The sequence below is a fragment of the Panthera uncia genome, chromosome C2 (genome assembly GCF_023721935.1).
Source record: "Panthera uncia isolate 11264 chromosome C2, Puncia_PCG_1.0, whole genome shotgun sequence".
Lineage (NCBI taxonomy): Eukaryota > Metazoa > Chordata > Mammalia > Carnivora > Felidae > Panthera > Panthera uncia.
In genome coordinates, this window is record NC_064810.1 from 41,331,347 (window position 1) to 41,349,315 (window position 17,969).

The following is a 17,969-nucleotide window of genomic DNA, read 5'->3' on the forward strand; positions in this document are numbered from 1 at the left end:
CTTACTCAGATTTTCCCAGTTCTACTTTACTCATTTATGTATGTGTGTATTTTCTTCTCTATATTATTTCACACATACAGACTCGTGTATCTACCACCAACAGTCAAGAAACTGAACAATTCCACCACCAAAAGTGTTCTTCCTAGTTTACTATTAGAATCACACCCACCTACTCTCCACCATTCTTATTCCCTGGTAACCAATGAGTCCTGCATTTTTGAATTTTGTCATTTCAAAAATGTTACATAAATGGAATTACAAAGTATGTAACCTTTAAGGATTGGTTTTTTTTAACTCAGCATAAATCTCTAGAGAGTCACCCAAGTTGTTCCATATATAAGTACTTTTTCTTTTTATTGCTGAGTATTCTATTTCTTCTAAGTTACCTAATTTTTTAGCATGCAGTTGGTAATACTATCCCCTTGTTCATTTGTTAAAGGCTGCAGGATCTGTAATGATATCCAATATTTCATTCCTTGTATTGACAATTTTTCCTTTCTCACTTTTTATTTTTATTACTGTTAGTGATTTTTTTTAAAAAGAACAGTTTGCTTCATTAACTTTATTATTTTACTATTTTCAATTTCATTGATTTATGCTCTTATCTTTATTATTTCCTTTCTTCTGCTTGCTTTGGATTTATTTTACTTTTCTTTTTCTAGTTTCTTGAGGTAAGAACTTAGGTTATTGATTTGAAAGCTTTCCCTATTTCTAATTCAAGTACTTATTACTGCATAAGTTTTTCTTTTAACACTGCTTTAGTGGCATCTTATGTACTTTGATAAATCATGTTTTTGTTTTCATTAAGTTCTATGTATTTTTTTACATTTCTTATACTTATAGGTTATTTGGAAATGCTATTTAATTTTTATGTGTTTAGAGCATTTCCTGTTTTTTCCTATTACTGATTTCTCGTTTGATTACATTCTGATCAGAGAACACTTCTACATTATTTCAACTTTAAAATTTGTTGAGGATTTTTATGGCCCACATTATTTTAGTGAATGTTCCATAAGTGATCAGAATATATATATATACATATACATTTTTTGTATATATATATATATATATTTGTTGTTGGTTGACTGCTCACATCTTCTTTATCTTGTCTTGATTTTTTGTCTAGTATTTCTTTTTTTTTTTTCCTCCAAACTCATTAACTTTATTATTCTGGAAATAAACTTCAAGAATTTTAAGTAATTTACCTTTTGTGGAGCCACCTATGGCAATAAATCATCAAGAATTTGTATCTAGACTTTGCTTCTTTTTTTTAATTTTTAATTTTTTTAATTAATTAATTTATTTTAATTTACATCCGAATTAGTTAGCATATAGTGCAACAATGATTTCAGGAGTAGATTCCTTAGTGCCCCTTACCCATTTAGTCCATCCCCCCTCCCACACCCCCTCCTGTAACCCTCTGTTCTCCATATTTATAAGTCTCTTCTGTTTTGTCCCCCACCCTGTTTTTATGTTATTTTTGTTTCCCTTCCCTATGTTCATCTGTTTTGTCTCTCAAAGTCCTCATATGAGTGAAGTTATATGATATTTGTCTTTCTCTGACTGACTAATTTCACTTAGCATAATACTCTCCAGTTCCATCCAGGTAGTTGCAAATGGCAAGATTTCATTCTTTTTGATTGCTGAGTAATACTCCAATATATATATATATATATACACACAAATGTAACTCAAAGCATATATATATATGTATATCACATCTTCTTTATCTGTTCATCCATCGATGGACAATTTGGGCTCTTTCCATACTTTGGCTATTGTTGATGGTGCTGCTATAAACATTGGGGTGCATGTGTCCCTTCAAAACAGCACACCTGTATCCCTTGGATAAATACCTAGTAGTGCAATTGCTGGGTCGTAGGGTAGCTCTATTTTTAGTTTTTTGAGAAATCTCTATACTGTTTTCCACAGTGGCTGCACCAGCTGGCATTCCCATAGTATTTCTATCAGTAGCTGAGAAGGGGACTATGAAGCCCCCATTGATAACTGTAAATTTGTCTATTTCTCATTTCAATTCTATCAGTTTTTGTTTCATGTATTTTGAGGACCTGATATTTTGTGCATGCACATTTGGTATCATTATGTTTTCCTGACGGATTATTTTTTTTTACCATTGTACATTGCCCCTCTTTGTCTATGGTAATTTCCTTGCTCTGAAGTCTACTGTAATATTAGTATAACTAATCTTATTTTTAATTTTATTGTTTGCATAGTGTTTTTCCATCATTTTATTTTCAACTGACTAAATTTGAAGTGAATTTTATGTAAACAGTGTACAATTGTGTCATTATTTCTTTTAATCCACTGATTAGTCTCTGGTTTTTTATTGGTATAGACAATTTACATTTTAGGCAATTATTAACTGTGACCTAATTTGATACAAATGTAACTCAAAGCAAGCAGTCTGCTGGTAACAACACTTTACCACTTTGAAATGTGGAAACCTCATTTCCATTTAGGTAGATCTTCACTCTCCCCATCTTTAAATATCATTGTTTAGAGTAATTTTACTCATCAAATATGACTTATAAAATTTATGAAATAAAGGATGTCCATTGTATGTACCCATAATTTTTCACTTTCCTTTGTTTTTTTTTTCTTTTTTACTGATGCTCCAGGATTCTTTTCTCATTTCTTTCTGTTTGAAATGTTAAGAGTAAGTCTGATAGTGACAAATTCCCGTGTTCTCCCTTCACCATTCAATATCTTTTCTTCTCATTCCCTAAGATATGTTTCACTGGATATAAAGTTCATGACTGACCATTCTTTTCTCTCAGCACTTGAAAATGTGCCACCTACCTCCTTTTGGCCCCCACGGTTTCAAATGAGAAATTCATCGTAGTATAAATTGGTCTTTTCCGTTAAGTAAGTGTTGTTTCCCTTTGCTCTCAAGACTTTTTCTTTTGTTTTCAGTTTTCAAAAATAAATTACGGTGTGTCCGGTGTGGGTCTGGGGGGAGGGGAGGAGGTGTGTCTTATTTGAGGTTTGCTCAGCTTCTTGAATCTGTAGGTTTGTATCTATCACCAAAATGTGGGATTTTTCAAACATTATTTCTTCAAATATTCTTTCAGCCTCATTTTCTTTCTTCTCTCTGGGAATCCAATGATATAAATATTGGATTTTTTGTTACTGTCTCACAGATACAAGTCTCTATTCAACTTTTTCCAGTCTGTTTTATGTCTGTTTTTCAAATTGGGTATATTTCATTCATTTTTCTTCAAGGTCACTGATTATTATCCTTTGTCCCTTCAATCTACTGTTGAACCTATCCAGCAAGGGTTTTTTTTAATTGTTATTATGATTATTATATTTTTCCATCTTACATCTTCCATTTGGCGATCTTTTACTATTTCTACTTTTTGTTGAAATCTTTCTATTTGTTTTTCATTTGTTTCCAAAGAATGTGTAATTGACCAATAAAGGGTTTTTATAAATGCTCTTTACAATCCTTGCCAGATAATTCAAGCATCTGATTCATATCAGTTTTGGCATCAGTTAACATCTTTCCTCATTCAAGTTGTGACTTTCTTGTTTCTTAGTAAGACAGGTGATTTTCAATTAGATCATGGACACTTCATCTGTTTTGTTAGGAGATTCTAGGTCTTATTTAAACATTTTATTTTAGCAGGCAATCACCTTGTTTGGGTTCACCCAGCTCTTGGTCTCCTTTTGTGTGTTTTGATTCCAATGTCAGTTTAATTTTCAGAGCTTCTGTGGTATTATTTTGGTCTGCTTGATTTTTCTGATGCCACTGGGGCTCCCACTTGTCTCTTTCTAGTATTCCTTGTGGGGGTGCAAGGAGTACCCCTACCACCCAAGGTGACTAGTGGATGAAAGATATTGGGGGGTTCCCTCTTACTTATGTCCCTGGCTGCCCTGGTATCTCTGGACAGGGAAAGGAGTCTCACACCCATGGGGTCAAAGAGGCTTCTGATGCCCAGCTACATGACGAAAGCACTTCCTTCTTGCTGGTTCTGCCTACCTGCCCCATGTCTGTGGGTGAGGAGTCTCATGCCTTTGGAGACAAAGAGGATCTATAACACACCTATTTATTTTGACTGGGTCTTTCCTGCCCATTCTGCCCACATGCTGTAGTATCTCCATGAGACAGGCCCAGAGGAATAAAGTGGCTTTTCAGACTAGATCATTTGCTGTATCTGTGTTCCTATTGCCAATCCTTCCCACTGCCTCAGTATCCTTTGGTGAAGAAAGGAGTCTCAGGACCGCTTACTGGTAGGGGGAGCTGTCTATCAATCCCCTTTGTGGATGGTGTCCAACTCACCTGATACTGTCAGAGGGACTCCCTTTGGATATGGAAGAAGGATGAGGTTACCTGGGCTACTTCTGTTGCTAAGATGGGGTCAGAAAGCACTAGGCTGGGGTGACCTTCTCTGTCGGGGAGGCAGACATCCTGCCACTGTGTGTTTCCTCTAGTCTTGGAGTTTCATACCTGTTTGTCTTTTTCTTGCCACATTTTAGAATTCTCCTTGAGTTGTCACTTTAACTGTGTCCAAGTTTATGAGTTGGATTTAGCAGGGAGAAACAGGTCCAATGCCATCTTGTTTGGACTGTAAGCCAATGGTACATTTAAAAAACAAACTTCCACATTATCTGTAATATTTTGCTTTTTTCTCACTTCCCAATCCCCCTGCAACACACACACACAAAATGAATTAACAAACATAATTTGTGATCTTGATGACAGTTGAAATCTTTTTCATTAATTTTTAATATAACTTCGATTCTTGTGTAGATATGAAAAATAATAGAAATTCCACTTAGAAATATAAAATTCTGGCCTATATAAAATTGGTGAAATTATTCTTATACATATAGAAATTGTTTGTGGAAACACTATTTTTTTTTGAAGTTTATTTATTTATTTTGAGAGAAAGAGAGTGGATGCAGGGTTGGGGAGAGAAAGAGGGAGAGAGAGAGAAAGAGAGAGAGAGAACCCCAAGCGGGCTCTGCACTCTCAGCACAGAGCCCAGTGCGGAGCTTAATGTCATGAACTGTGAGATCATGACCTGAGACAAAATCAAGAATCAAACGTTTTAACCAACTGAGCTACCCAGGTGCCCCTGAAAACACAGGTGTTTTTAAACGTTTTAAAATTTATCTTTTAGAGAGAACATGCACACAAGGGGCACGGGAGGTGGGGTGGTAGAGAGAGAGAGGGAAAGAGAGAGAGAATCCTAAGCAGGCTTCACATTGTCAGTGCAGAACATGACACAGGGCCTAACGTGGGGCCTGGACCCAGGAACTGTGAGATCATGACTTGAGCTGAAACCAAGGGTCTGCTGCTTAATCGACTGAGCCACCCAGGTGCCCCTGAAAACACTATATTTAAAAGCTTAATATATGAGGGGCACCTGGGTGGCTCAGTCAGTTAAGCATCTGACTTGGGCTCAGTTCATGATTTCATTTCATGAGTTCAAGTTCCCATTCAGATGAGCACAAGCCTTGCTTCCAGAGAGCCGTGCTTCTCTTTCTTTCTTTCCCACTTCCATTCTCTCTCTGTCTCTTGCTCATGAGCACTCTCTATCTCTCTCAAAAAAAAAAAAAAAAAAGCGTAATATATCAAATTACAATCTTACAAAAATGTTTATTAATCATACCTCTAAATGCATTATAAATCATTTAAATAACATTGCATGGTTTTAAAATTTGGAAGGACACAGATACTATATTCATGATTGAGTAATAGAAAAAGAGGTGAAAACCTAATATCTTTCAAGATGATTCTATCTTTAAACAGAGCATTTAAGAAGAGGATTAATTGCTAACCTTTAATTTGGTGGGGAAAATACTTTTAGAATTATTGGGTTTTAATGCCTTTAAACACTCTCACATTGAGTGATTTTATGCAAGACTGAGTCCTAAACAAAATTGGATGTATCCTTTTCTGAGGCAGTTGTATTCAAACAACTATAACCTTAAAATATGGTTTATCAAATAATAATACTTAAAGAGTTTAACATGTTATTTTGTGTCTGTTATCTATAGAAAATACACGTTTCACACTGATTTTTTATGAAAGATTTTTTTTATTTTTCTGAGGGCTCACATTCAATATTTTATGGCTTATACATCTATGTTTCCAGTGAGTCAGATATGTTACCTGATATGTTTTCAAATTTCCTTTGACATTTTAATATTTCAATTGGGAATTTTGTTTCTTTACATATGAAAGCCCTCATTGTGAAATTGTGCTTTTTCAGTTCATTTGAAGGTAGCATTTTATCTGAGCTTTGGGAACAATGACTAAAGACAGCAATGGTGAAAATACATTGAGATAAGACAAAGTATCACTTAGAAAATTTTAGGTAAAATGAAAGTATAAGGTGGGAGTTTTAAAATATATCCACAAATTCTTTGATATACTTCTCTTTAAGAGGTAGAGTTTAATTGTCTTCCCCTTGAGTGTGGGCTGGATTGGCAACTTGCTTTTATCAAATAGGCTATGGAAAAGTGACCATGTGTGACTTACAAGGTTAGATAATTAAGGACTTTGCAATTTCTACTCTCCTTTGAATTAGTGGTTCTGGTGACGCCATGTCAAGAGGCCACTCAAGTAACCCTATGTGAATGTCCATGTGGCCAGGAACTGAAACCTTCTGCCAAAAAAAATTAATAAATAAAAATTTTTAAAATAAAAATAAAAAACAAACAAAAAGCAGTAACAACATCAAGGAATTGAGACCTTCTGCCAAAAGTTATATAACTAAGACCTATTGGAAGTGAATCCTATAGCCCTGGTCAAATTTTCAGATGATAGTAGCCACAGCCAAAAACTTTACTTGACTCTGACCTAGAACCATCCAGCTAAACCATCTTCAAATTTTTGACCCATAGAAAGTATAAGAGAATAAATGTTTGCTGTTTTCAGTCCCAACATTTCAAGATAAAATTTGTAATGTAGCAATAGATAATTATTAGAAATAGCTTCCCCTTATAGACCTTGACGGAAGGGTCATATCCTTTAATGTCCAGAAGTAAATATGGCCTGAAGTGGGCTAAATTTTGAAAACATTCTGGTGAAACACACAGCTATTTCCTTCTAACAAACCCAACTCTTCCTATCCATTTCACCTTACCAATATTCTTACTCCAATCTACTACACTACTGATTTTCTTTTTCATTGAAATTGGCATTGGAATAATAGATCTAGTAAATTTTTGTTTAAGTAGGCTTAAGTCAGTCAATTTCTCATATTCTATTTTATGGTTTTCAATGAGGAGATTCTATAGTAGCATTGTCTGTTCCTCAGAAATCAGATAATCACATTTTTATTAACAAATAGATATTTTTGTGTTCCGATACCTCTGAATATTCTTGTTCTGAACTTAACATGAAATTGCATAATCTGTGGTTGTCTTACATAAACTAGTTTAATAACATATTAAAATACAGAATGATCTGTATTTTCACATTCTATGTTTGAATATATCAGCACATTCATCCTTTAATACAAACACTTCAGTGAAAATGAATGTGAAATTATCTGGAGCAAAGCAACCTGCTGAGTTGTCTGTTAAGCAAGAACTGTGGCAAATAATGACTTCCTAAATTGGACAGTCTTAGGAGTGACATAATTCTGTCAATGGTCAAATTATCTTTGCTGAAATCCCACTGTTTTGTGCAAGGAACTCCCAAACAGAGTGCCTTTGGAGTAATATTAACAACCCTGGTCAAGTCAGTATCTATAATTTTCCATCTAACACTTCGTGTGTCCTTTGGTTCTTACAAAGTGGCAAAATTGTACTGTTTTAGACAGATAGTTCTCCTTGAAGTGGAAATAAACTCTATGTCTCTCTTCTAAACTGGATACATATTTCTCCCACTAATTATTTCATCACTGTATTTGGCTTGGCCAACTACTGTGTAGTTCATGATGGCTTTTTCTAGAATAAATGGTTTTAACTCCAAACTTGGAAGATATTTTTCTTAAAAAAAAAATTGAAAACTACATTTCACTAACATGGCATGGGAAGGGATAAGTTGTTCCAAATATCCAAATTCTTGGTAGAAAATTTTAAAAGTTACATATGATGGCTACATTTAATTAGCTTTCCCAATTTCATAATATCCTAAGAGTGATCCAAACAACAACAACAAAAAACAACGAAATAAATGTATGTACAAATCGCATTATATATCTTTAAGAACGATACAGCAACACATAGACTGCATTATGATAAGAATTAATAATTCAGGGTATTTCATCAGGAAAAGTTGTCTGCAAGTTGATTTGAATATTCTTTTAACATCAAATTGGAGTAAGGTACAACCAGAGTCCCATGTATAAAGACTCAGTGACAGTTATTAATTGCTAAAATGAAGAATTGTGGCATTTTAAAATTAAGATTAACAATTTGCCATCACACCAATCACTCCTGACACTTAAGGCTGAACTGCGTCTCTTATGTTACCAAATTATGACAATACCAGCTCCTGTCTTCTACTGAAAGGGACATTTCAAAAGGTTGACAACTGATCCTCAGGAATCTGAAAGGAAATATCAAGTAGGTGTTACTTATCCGCATGTGAGGCTTCCAGGAAGACCAGGGAAATTTGTTAGGCTCAATATTGCTGGAAATTCACTTAATGCATTCTGTCCTTCTCCCTAGTGTCTACACAGGAATGATTTAGGAATACCGGCTGCCATGTCTTGATTTAGAACTAAGATCTTAATCACAATAAAACCCCTGCCTTGGCAGACCTTTCCTGTTATCTTCATAAAGACCTCAGCAATAACAGGCACTCAATTCCTCACAATTCTCACGAAACCACCTTATGGTTTTTCTGGGCATCCATTCTCTTTTTGGAATTTGCATTTAGACCAATTGGAGATAAGATCTGGTGCTTCGGGGAGCAGGTGCGAAGAGACCCAACAAAAAGTAGAGCTGTGGAGGGCTGGAGAGCAGTGTGGGTTGAAGCAATCAATTTTATTGCAGGACACTTTTCCTCCTGCTACTAACAGCTGCTCCGAGGATAGTGGGGAAGCTACCCTGCTGTGAGATTTAAGTCAGAGGATGGAAAATCCACCTCATTTCCAGGCTGAAAGGTCCCACATTAAAAGACCATAAAGCTAAAGTCATTTAAATAGTAGCTCCAGGGGCATATTAACTTTTCCTTCTTATAAAATGTCTGTTAATATAGATCTCAAAGACAAGTTCCTGGTCACTTTAACATTCAACACAACATAACAGGTTTTTTAATTTGGTTTCCTGCCTCAGACTTTTGTGTTTGCGCAAGCTTACACACGCACACACGCACACACACACACACACACACACACACACACACACATTTGATTAAATGAAGAAAAGAGCACCCTATCCCTTTTTATACATTGGAAGCCATCGCCTCCAAAAAGCTAACACTGGCCATTTGAAACCTTTGCAAAGCATTTAAAGTACTGAGAGGGACATTTCATCATTTCTGTTGGAAAAAAAAATTATTTATTGCCACACATAGTGCCGCTACAAGCTTCAGGAGGTTTTAAAATTTCTGGATTGAGGATTTGGAATATTTCTGTCCTGGAGCAATGCCTTAGAGGAACAACTCTGGAATATAAATTGGCCTTTGAGAAGTCCAGTGAGTTAGATGGCTGGATGCATGTCAACTTGCAAGTGTGCTCAGGTCTTCATGGAGAGACCTGAGCGGCGGGCTGGCCTGTTCCTGCTGCCGTCAGCCGGATGGCCCCTTGAGAGATGCAGCTTATGGGTGCCGTACTCCAACCGTTAACTACTTGGGGAGAGCGGAGAGAGTGGGATTTAGAAATGTCTGGCAGCTCAAGGATCCGGTTGGAATGACAAGTAGCAGCTGAGACAACTGTGTAATAGCTTTACATTCCCAAAGGAGACGGGATTAAAAAAAAAAGAAGAAGAAGAAGACAGGTTCTTGTCGACTGTTTTGAGAAGAGATAATGCCAGTGCTTCTCAACAAGATCATTATTTTTGGTTTTAGAAATAATATATAAGTACATTTCACACCCAGGACAAATTAAAACACTGAATTTATAATCAGTGTGCCTGTCTAAATGGAAAATATAAATCTGGCTATGTGATGTGCTAGCTATTAATATTATATCCTAAAGAGAGCATGATGAATAAGATATTTGAATTACTGTAGTCAGTTATTGTAATCCTTTGTGCAGTGTAGACATTGGCGTGGGCAAATTTTGTATGAAATTTTTAAAGTAGTCCTACAATATAAAAATACCAGCATTATTTTATTTTAGGTAATCATTGTTTTTATCAAATTATTAAAGCCAGCAAAATCAGGTATTTAAACAGAAAACCGAGAGATCAATAGCTCTTGAAAGATGGCACTAAATAAGATACTACAGCATAACATTGCTTGACATTTCAAAATTAAGAAAAGTGTAAGTTAGGAATTTGTAAAAATTCAACTACTGATAGAAATGTATGTGATATCTGGAGATGAAATTTTTCTAAATCTTATTTATTTGTTGTTTTGGTGTGACATAACTGATTTGTCTCCGTGGGATTTGAACAGATTGCCTAGCAATCTCATTTTGAAGAAAATCAAGCTATTTGTTTTAATACATCACTTTCCAGCTTTGAAACTCTAATCAGAACTTCCAGCAAATGCTCCTTCAGTCCTAAGAACATGAAGTCAGAGCATCCTATTTAGGGAAACTTCTCTTGAAAAAAAAAAATCTGAATGGATGTCTTTGGTGCAAAGGAGAGTTCAAAGAGCTTGCCAATGCCTGGGCCTGGGGGTTTGTGCCCTGAGAGTGGGTGAGTCAGCATTCATTCTTCCACTGGCACCATATGCTCTTGTCCTTATTTCCTTGGGTACCTGCCTGTCTCCAATTCCTATAGCTCATCAGGAAGGCAGCAGCTGTTGGACTGTCTTCCTGAAGATGCTTATGCCTTAAGCCTGAAACTTCACAGAAAAGGAAATGCTAATTTGTAAACATCATCACCCTTCAATCACTGTGTGCCTGAATCATGGGGAATACCCAAAGTGATTTGTAAACACACCAGCATACAGAAGTGTTCCCTATTACGTATCTTTTGCTCGGTCTTAAGGGAGAACAGGGCCCAGATGCTTATATAATTCCTACCTTAACCCCACACGTTTTGAAAATTACCAAGGGCAAGGGTAGAAAGGAAAAATACTTGGGTAGGTATGATGTTTACCATATGTACCAGATTTCAAGTATCTTTCATCAAGCATTAAAATATTTCAGATATTTCAACATTTTTGCCTCAAAAATGCCTATTCCATTCTGCCGCTGACACCTGGAAAGCCATGCATGTTCTATTCTGTGTCTCCATTAGTTTGGAAAATACAGGCCTGAGAGGATTGGTAGAAAGCCAGTGACTCTGGGGCATACTGTGAAAAGTCTCTTCTTATCAAATTAGCACAATCACTTAGACATAAACGTATTATTTTGGACACAGCTGGTGCTTAGTATTAGTAATTTTATTTTATTTAACTCAATAATAAATGTCAGATGGATAATGATACCTAATCATTGTTGTTCTATATCCCTCAAGAATACAGACGCACTCAAGTGGACTACGGCAAGATCCATGTTTTCCACAGGAGAAAATTGCAAACCAGTCAGCAAACAGGACATTTTCCCCAAAATAATGAAGGTCCTCTTACATGATCCTATGTACACTCACAAAGAAATATTCAGTAAGAGACCACCTTTGCCACATAACTTCAAGTTTCCTAAAACTCATGTAATCCCACAAAGTGTGCATCCTGCACTAGAAATACCTGCCATTATTTTTTGTTTCTAGGACTAAATGTATGCATTTTCAAGAGGTCCTCGTGCAAAGGAAATACATTATCCGTCATGTGTAGCAGCTTATCATCTTGGCCCTCATGATCTCATGTAGTAAAATTAGATTTTTTTTTTAGCTTTCCACCAGAGAATAGGAACTATAACAAACTAAGTAGTTTTTGAAAAGAGTGTGTGCAGTTTGGTGACGACCTAAACCCAGGGCACATTGTAAAGTGACACACACAACTGGGGCAGCAGAGGGACGTCCTTTGGACAGCCAGGAGGATGAGCTCCTGAGGACGCTGGATTTCTATTAGAGGTTATTCAGGAACAACTACAAGGAACAACTACACAACAAACTCTGCATCATATTTTTCAGCTCAATTACATCCCCTCAAATTCATATGTTGAGTGGATTTAAAGATAGGACCTTTAGGGATGCCTGGGTGGCTTAGTCAGCCAAGTATCCGGCTTCGGCTCAGGTCATGATCTCACGGTTGTGAGTTCGAGCCCCACATCTGGCTCTGCACTGACAGCTCTGAGCCTGGAGCCTGCTTCGGATTCTGTGTCTCCCTCTCACTCTGCCCTTCCCCCACTTGTATGTGTTCTCTCTCTCTCTCTCTCTCTCTCTCTCTCTCTCTCTCTCTCTCAGAAATAATAAATAAACTTTAAAAAATCAGATAGGGGCTTTAAAGATGTAATTAAGATAAAATGAGATCTTATAGCTGGGCCTCAATTTAAATGACTGATGACCTTAGGAAAACAGAAGGTTAGGACACCAACAAAAGGGAAGACCATGTGAAGACACCAGAGGAAGACAGCCATCTACAAGCCCAGGACAAAGGCTTCAGACGAGACAGCCCTGAAGACACCTTGATCTCCAGTTTCTAGCCTCCAGAACTGTGAGAAAATATATGTCTGCTATTCAAACCCCCCCCCCCTCGTTTTGGAAGCCCTGGCAAACTAATATATCCTTTTTTTTTTTTCAGCATGTGGGCCAGAATGAAGCCAGCCTTAGGCCTAATAGCACGTTACACAATTTAAAAACTTCAAACATAATTTAATGGAGTTCAACAAAGTCAAAGAAGTAACGTTCAAAAGACACAGTAGACTTTGAGGTCAAGAAAAAGAAATAAATGACGAAATAGGAAGAAAGGCTCTAAAAGACCAAGTCAGAAAAATTATGAATGAGATGGCTTAAGCCAGGAAAAACGAGACAAGGGGAAAACATGTGAAGAAACAAGTAGTATGTAGTCTATAGTGGTGATATTAACCTGGTGTTGCCAAATGGCATGGAGAATATGAAATGAAATAAGGTATGATCTTTTGATACCCTGAATAATGGACCCTTGGACAAAGTATCCAAATTATAACAAAGAATATTACATTTTACTTTTAAAAATATTGTTATAAGTAAAGTTAAAAAAAAAAACCCTGGAGTTTTTAGTAGAAAAGCTCTTTGGAGTCAATTCATGAATTGAGTCATAACATGTTTTTATATATTTTTAATGTCTATTTATTTTTGAGAGAGAGAGAGCTCATGAGCAGGGGAGGGGCAGAGAGAGAAGGAGACAGAGGATCCCAAGCAGGCTCTGTACTGTGAGTACAAAGAATGGTGTGGGACTTGAACCCATGAACCATGAGATCATGACCTGAGCCAAAGTCAGATGCTCAACCAACTGAGCCACCCAGGTGCCCCAAATTATAACATGTTTTTAAAACATACAATTGCATTATGTACTTACCCCTAACAATTTACGAAACTAGGCTGACAAAAGAGCTATTGAAAAAAGAGAATTTGAATATAAAAGGGAACATAGTCTATAGCATCCTTTATTACACTGTATTCTAAATTTATTTTCCTCATTTTTCTATTACCTGCACTATTTGTGTTCATCATAACTAAAGAAAGAACTGAAAAGTTACGGTAGTTAAGCTTATATGAGTATTTAAGTAACCATTCCATAAGACATGACAATAGACGTGAAAATCAGTATGGAAGCCATGATAAAAATAAAGAGGATGGGGGTTACTGGGGGTAAATACAGTGTTTGGGGGTTAATTTAAAATGCAACAGGGTTTGAAAGGTAACGAAATATGGCTAAAGTAGCTTTTCTTTTTTTTTTTTTTTAATTTTTTTTTTAACGTTTATTTATTTTTGAGACAGAGAGAGACAGAGCATGAACAGGGGAGGGGCAGAGAGAGAGGGAGACACAGAATCTGAAACAGGCTCCAGGCTCTGAGCTGTCAGCACAGAGCCCGACGCGGGGCTCGAACTCATGGACCGCGAGATCACGACCTGAGCCGAAGTCGGACGCTCAACCGACTGAGCCACCCAGGCGCCCCTAAAGTAGCTTTTCTAATAAATACCTTGCTTAAGTATTACTGAGCACAAAAGATATAAAAGTAGTCAGACAATCCTGAGAGAGAAAAAAATTGGTCTCATCTCTCTATTTCAGAACCCATTTATCTATGATGGCAATTACCACCTTCTAGTAGGTATTTAAGTGTCTATCCTCACTAGTTGGACTATGGTTTTAATACTGAATTTTTTTTTTTTGTTTTCTACTTTTAATCCTTAACACACTCCCTTTTTAAATATAATCATTTAGAGTGTAAATCTGGATATTTTCTATATCACTAAGAGGTTGATTAAGATGGAATATTTTGTGGAATATGTCATTTGTGAAAGTCAATAAGCTCACTCCAATCCGAGACAATTAGAAAGAAAAACAAGAGACAGGACTAGTGCTGAATGTTTCCAATAAGCATTATTCCAGATCATCAACATGTCTTAGGAAGGTACTATCATGGAGCCAAGAACTCAAACAGGAAGTGATTATGATGCTGATGTCCCCCAGGAAAATAGAGATGCAAATAATTTAGCTGTAATATGGTCATGAATTTGAATGAACATCTTGAGATTGCTGATATGTTCTCTTTTTATTAGGGTATTATTGTCCAGAAGTTTATTATATGCCTGGCAGTATATTAGATGTCTCCCGAAGATGATCTTCAACCCTCAGACCAACACCATAATGTAGATTTCAGTATTCTCTTTGCTACCAATGAGTTGATAGAAAAACGACTGTTAATACTGAAAGCATTGTACATCTTTTCTTCTTCCTGCAAACCATTGTTGATTTACCAGCTCCACCTGAGAGCTGTAGGTCTGTTTGGAAAAAACTTCAGAGTTTGAAAGGTTGTCTATTTTTTTTTTTTATAAATAAGAAGATATAATTTTATATCCCTCTGTTTTGTTCACTATGGGACTGTATAAGGCATAAGCTCTACAGCTTGTGCCTGCAAATTTCATTCAGAGCCTAACTTCTTTTTTTTTTTTTTTTTGATGTTTACTTATTTATTTTGAGAAAGAGAAAGAGAGCACGTACATGCACACACACTAGAGAGCAAGTGGGAGAGGGAAAGAGAGAGAAAAGGAGAGACAGAATCCCAAACAGGCTCTGAGCTGTCAGTGCACAGCCCAACACGGGGTTCAGAGTAGGGTTTGAACCCAGGAACCGTGAGATCAGGACCTGAGCCAAAACCAAGAGTCAGATGCTTAACTGACTGAGCCACCAAGGCACCCCGGAGCCTAACTTCTAAGTAACAATAAACACAGCTCAACAAGGTCTAGCACAAAAGTCATTCTTGTTGAGTATCTGAGTGATCCAGCATGCGTATACTGAGGTTTCTCTTAAAATTAGGCTCTTTTCAGTAAGAATTACGATTCTTACTCTCAAGCTTGATTTTTTTAAAACTGAGCTTATTGAAGGCATAAATGTCTTCATTTTTTAAAAAAAGTACTTTGTATCTTTAAGAAGTTACCTAAATAGCACACTAAATTACATCCCTAGAAATCTTCCTTGAGCATTTTAATAACATATTTTGAAATTTCTCATCCAACTATTACCTTTATAATATTTCTGCCAAGGGGGATTTCTTGGCTGCACTTGATTCTTTTATATTTATTTGATAACTTATTTGGATTAAGACACTGCTAAGCCTTCTATTAAAATTCCACAACGGACTGAAAAAAAGAATTTCTCAAAGTGCCTCATGAAACTAGAGAACGTCTGAAAACTGAGAGAATTAATATCCATAAAATCCAAAGCATAATGAAAAAAAAATGATGTTCCACTTAGTAAAGATTGTCAAATTCACCTGCAGCACTCCATGGATTTTTCTTTATCTGCAAATTGCTTCTCAGTGTCTTCTTGTGAAAATTTATGTTATTGTTATTTTCACAGTTTAAATGTGACTCCCTGAATCCTCACTAACGCAATATAGAAATAATCAAATGCTTGTGCTAAGAATGAGAGAAATAATAGTATTATGGCTTTATGTCATCTCCATGATTTCTGCCTATGAGGGGTGACTGAACAGAGAAATGGTGGCTTCCAATGACAATCAGGTCACATGAAAGAGTTAAGATAACAAGAACTTCATTCCACTTAAAGCTGCCCAAAATAAGTAAGTTGGACAAAATGCTAAATAATAACCACATGAAGAATGTGTCCTACTTTTGGCATAACCAGAAGATGCTGTTAAATATTTAAATGGAGAACATGTATATATGCAGATATATATGTCAAATTTAAGGAAGCATACCCCCAATACTTGGATTAAGTGTTAAAAGTTATTCATTAGGATATGATAATATAGTTTAGTAAAATTTTACCACATTTTGTTCTGTTCACATCTTTGAAAATAACCCAAATGAAAGTCTGTGAAAAATCTCTTTACAAATGATCAAATAGATGACTTACTAATCTTAGCAATTTATGATCCTGCTAATGTTAATACATCACACAAAAATTACAATAAGAAAAAATTTCCAACTTTTAGATTGAAAAAGAAAGACAGAAGTTAAATATTTCCTTTTCGATCAAAGTGCTATGAACTTGAAAGGATTTGCAAAGTGGAAACAGGTGTAGTCAACTGTTGGAGTATTTTTAAAATTGTTTGACACGTTATAATAGTGTGATCCAAAACTGAAACTTGACAGTACTATAAGCATTGGAAGATCATAAATCACTTTAGACAGCACACCACAGTCTTAGTTTTTGCCCACTATAAGTATTTTGTAATACTTTGTATTTTTAATATGGGAAAACGTTTTATTAGTTTTGTTAATATGAAAAAACTTGGGGGCGCCTGGGTGGCTCAGTCGGTTGAGCGTCCGACTTCGGCTCAGGTCACGATCTCGCGGTTCGTGAGTTCGAGCCCCACGTCGGGCTCTGGGCTGATGGCTCAGAGCCTGGAGCCTGCTTCCGATTCTGTGTCTCCCTCTCTCTCTGCCCCTCCCCCGTTCATGATCTGTCTCTCTCTGTCCCAAAAATAAATAAACGTTAAAAAAAATTAAAAAAAAAAAATATGAAAAAACTTGGTATTATTTTGCTTCCCAATATATAATAATATTGTACTTGCTGACACACAATACACGAGAGTATACAAAATAATTGTGATATTATAATGCATTAGGAAACAAAATATTACCAAGTTTAAAGAGTAAGATGAAAATTTCACTTTCTTCCCAAATATTCAACACATTGTATATAATCCCATATTGTTCGTAAAGCAATTAAAGATTTTTTCTGCTTTGGCATATTTTAGATATTTAGTTAAAGAATGAACACTTATGAATGATAATTTCAAGTGGATGTCATACATATCCACATTTTATAGTTGATTTAATTGATGCATAATTAAAATAACAAAGAAATTAGAACAGTTAAAACAAAAAAATTCATATTAATTTTGTTTTCATAATTAAGGACAGTTTCATGCAAATGCTAATAATTTCATGTTTTACAATGGCACTTTTCAGTGACCCCAATTATTTTTCATAGAAACAACCTCAAAACAATTTTATTTATCCCTATCATTTCATAGTAACACTGTGAGTATAAAACAATCCAGGTCAGAAAAATGGCACACGGGATGCTGGCTTCCTCTCTCACTCCATGCATCACGCTTGGAGTAATGTTCTCACTCCAACTACAAAGTTTCAAAAGTTAACAGCCATGCTGAATTCTTAAGATTGCTTCATCGTTGCTCAAAAACAGCCTGCTATATTGCCTTTCAGTATGTTGAGAAACAGGAATAAATGGAACCTATTTTTCCGTCAAAAATGGATATTTTAACATGAGCCAAAATGTTTAATTATTAAAGAAA

The 17,969-nt window shown here is 35.9% G+C and overlaps 1 long non-coding RNA gene across 1 annotated transcript in view; it reads right to left on the reverse strand.

The window, feature by feature from the left end:
* Window positions 1-17,969, reverse strand: part of LOC125920852 (uncharacterized) — a 129,734-nt gene that overhangs the window by 54,090 nt on the left and 57,675 nt on the right. Inside the window, exons 3-4 of the long non-coding RNA XR_007457232.1 lie at window positions 10,155-10,232; window positions 8,471-8,530 (exon numbers count right to left, since the gene is read on the reverse strand). This is a non-coding gene — a long non-coding RNA (uncharacterized LOC125920852). The remainder of the gene's footprint in view (window positions 1-8,470; window positions 8,531-10,154; window positions 10,233-17,969) is intronic.